This window comes from Trichechus manatus, unplaced genomic scaffold (assembly GCF_000243295.1).
Source record: "Trichechus manatus latirostris isolate Lorelei unplaced genomic scaffold, TriManLat1.0 scaffold00034, whole genome shotgun sequence".
NCBI lineage: Eukaryota > Metazoa > Chordata > Mammalia > Sirenia > Trichechidae > Trichechus > Trichechus manatus.
In genome coordinates, this window is record NW_004443970.1 from 9,969,324 (window position 1) to 9,972,794 (window position 3,471).

At 45.7% G+C, this 3,471-nt stretch overlaps 1 pseudogene; it reads right to left on the bottom strand.

Moving 5' to 3' along the window:
• Window positions 1–589: 589 nt before the first annotated feature.
• On the bottom strand, window positions 590–1,951 carry LOC101349949 (splicing factor 3B subunit 2 pseudogene; annotated as a pseudogene).
• Window positions 1,952–3,471: the final 1,520 nt, after the last annotated feature.

The following is a 3,471-nucleotide window of genomic DNA, read 5'->3' on the forward strand; positions in this document are numbered from 1 at the left end:
ATACATATATATAGAGAGATTTATATCAAAGAAATGGCTCATGCAGTTGTAGAGGCTGGAATGTCCCAAGTCTGTGGATCAGGATAGAGATTTCTCCTGATTCATGTAGCTGAAGGGGCTGGCAAACCCAAGATCAGCAGGTCAGAGAGCCGGCTGCGAAGATCCATGAATCCCAAGATCGGCAGGCAAGACTGCAAGGCTACTCCTGATTCATGTAGCTGCAGGGGCTGGTGAGCCCTAGATCGGCAGGTCAGAGAGCAGGGCTCTTTCAGGCTGTAAAGGTCAACAAATCCCAAGATCGGCAGGCAAGACCGAAGGTAAACTGCTAGCTTGTGTCCCAAGAACTGGAGGTCAGACAAACAGGAGCCAGCTGCAGGATCCAGAATGAGCAAAGAGCTCAAGGAAATCACATATCAGATCTCAACAGGGAAGTGATCACAGCATTATATGACTGCCAAAACACCGAGAATCATGGCCCAGCCAAGTTAACACACAATCTTAACCATCACTATATATATATATGTACACGTATGTATGTATATATATGATATATATATATAGATATAGATATGATACAGGTCTGAGCTTTCTACTTCTTTTACTTCTGTTTGGCAGCATGCTCAACCACCATGTCCCTGTAGTCTTCCTTTTCCACTTGTGCCTGCTGCTCCTGCACATGCTCCTCGTACTTCTGGGTCACGGCCAGGGGATCCAGCTCCAACTGTTTAGGTGTCAGGTGTACTTCCACACCTTGCAGCTCAGAGGTCGGGCCCTTCCAGCTCAAAACAGCAGACTTATCACAGATGTGAGTCGATCCCATCATGGCTCCCCCAACAGTGGCCGCTCTCTTCTCTGGCAACACAGTGAACAGCTGAGGTGTCTTACTTGCATCCACGGCCTCCTCAATTTTCTTCTTCCTCAGCTCAATGAGTTCAAGAGTCTCTATTCTGGCTGGCACAGAAGAGAACCCTCCAGGAGTGATGAAGCCACTGTCTGCAAGGGTAACAAAGCCTATCTCATCTGGCTTGTCTTCATCACTCTCCTTTTCGTCCTCTTCTTCCGAAGACTCTTTATCACATGGCTCCAGTTCCCCCCAAAGGGTCCAATCAATTCTTTCTTCCTCAGTCTTGGTCTAAAATTCAGCAGCATTGGTTCCAAACACATCCTTATAGAGCTATTTCCCAGTCTTATCTACTGAGGGCTTGCCCCAACCACCAGCATAGTACCCAAAGGAACAGCTCTCCAGGATGGGTGAGTTTAGCCCCAGGATTTTTGGGGTTGTGGTACGATGGGGGTGGTCCCTGCCACTGCATGGCAATCAGCCACAGGGGAGGGACATTGTAGGCATTTGCTCTGGTCCTGCTGGCATCCCCAAGGAGATCCTCAGCTCATCAGACAGATTTCCTGACTTCTCCTTCAGCTGCGCTTCAAAGGGAAGCCTTGGTAGTACAGGTTCCCATGAGTGGTCAGCTTTGGCTTGGTCTGCCACTTGAAGGCGGCATTGTGCAGTTTCTGGTGGTCAATCTTCCCCATCTTAGGCTGAATCTTCTCTCATATTTTTGACTTCATGGTCTTCTGTTCTTCCTTCTCCTGCATGGCCTCTCATCACCTGGATACTTGTGCACTTGATGAAGTCTAGCAGATCAAAGGAGGTACTTGGGCTTAAAACACCAGAGGCACTGGCAGGGAGTTCTGTGTGGCCTTGAGATGAACCTCATGTACAGAGAGATTTATTTCAAGGAAATGGCTCACACAGTTGTGGAGGCTGGCAAGTCCCAGATCCATGGGTCAAGCTGGAGACTTCTTACTCATGTGTTTGCAGAGGCTGAGGAACCCCGAACTGGCAAGTCAGAGAGCAGACTGCTAATTCATGTCCCAAGAACCGTAAGTCACATAATGATGAGTCAGATGCAGGATCCAGAGTGAGAGAGAGCCCTACTGGAACATCCATTAATACGCTGGAGTCAGGCCACACCTCCAAGGAAACTCTTCTTTCAATTGATTGGCTGCTCATAGCAGATCTCATCATGGGGTGATTACATTATATCAGATTGCATCATTGAGGTGATTACATTATATTATGTTATGGAAGAGCTAACAGCCCAGCCAAACCACTGAGAACTATAGCCTAGCCAAGATGACACATAACATTAACCATCACAATACCTAAACCAAAAAAATCAAACCAGTTGCCGTCACGTCTGCTCCTGGGACAATTATGATGAGCAGAGCTCCCAGCTGATAGACAAGTAATGTGGGTAAAAATAAAACTTTGCTGTTTCATGTCCCCTGAGGTTTTGGGGTTGTTTGTCACCACAGCATAATCTAGCCTATCCTGACTGACACAAGGCAACTACATTGAAACCCAGTATTTTTCTGGTCTGTATCTGAGCAATATCAATTGCCATTAATAATTGTCATACCATTTATTAATCAACTACTATGTACCATAACCTATCCAAGGTACTTGGCATATTTCTAATTCTCAAAGCATCACTTCCAAATACAAATTACTTTTCTCTTTTTACGTACATGAAAACTGAGCCTCACCAAGTTTCAGTAACCTGATTAAGGTGATATAAGCCTGTAAGTTGCTGATATAAAATTCATTTACTCACTTATTCAACAAATACTTGCTGTTGCCTATTGCCTGCTGATCATATGCTGGGCTCCAGGAATATGATGGTGAGCAAGACAATCACAGTGCCTGCTCTTCCAGCGTTAGATGCCTCAGACCTCCCTCTACAGAACGATTTCATTGTCTGAGGTCGGGCTGTGGAGTCACTATTTCTTAAAAGCTCCCAGGTGATTCTATTGAGCAGTGAGTATAGGAACTTGTTTGGGGCCCAGAAGACCCAGCCTCTTGCCTCCAAAGCCCTTAATATGCAGTCTCACCACAGAACCACTTGCTCAGTACAAACTGCACCAGATTTGACTTGTCCAAAGCAGTGGGCTTGGGCTGCCATGTTCTTCTCAGTTTGCTCTCATACCAAAAAACAAACAAGCAAACCAAAACAAAGCTGTTGCCATTGAGTAGATTCTGGCTCATGGCCATCCCATATGTTAGAAAAGTACTGCTTGCTCCATAGGGTATTCTTGGCTGTGATCTTTATGGAAGCAGTTTGCCAGGTCTTTCTTTCACAGAGCCTCTGGGTGGGTTTGAACCACCAACCTGTTAGTTAGCAGCCGAGCACTTTAACCACTGCACCACCAGGGCTGTTTTCCCTCTCAGAGACCTCGTATAATTGTCCTTTGTTTCTTCAGCCATCTCCCTCTCTTCAGCTGCTGGGAAGTCTGTGTTAGAACAGAACGCTTGAGCTCACAGACTTTAGTAAGAAGGGTGGGTAGTTTTCTAACATTTTTAAGCTCTTGATTCCTATTATTTTTTCCAATAAATTCTTATATGAAAGCACAATATATGATGTAGATATTAGCAGAGGCGGCACAAACTGGTAAGCCCTCGCTGCTAAC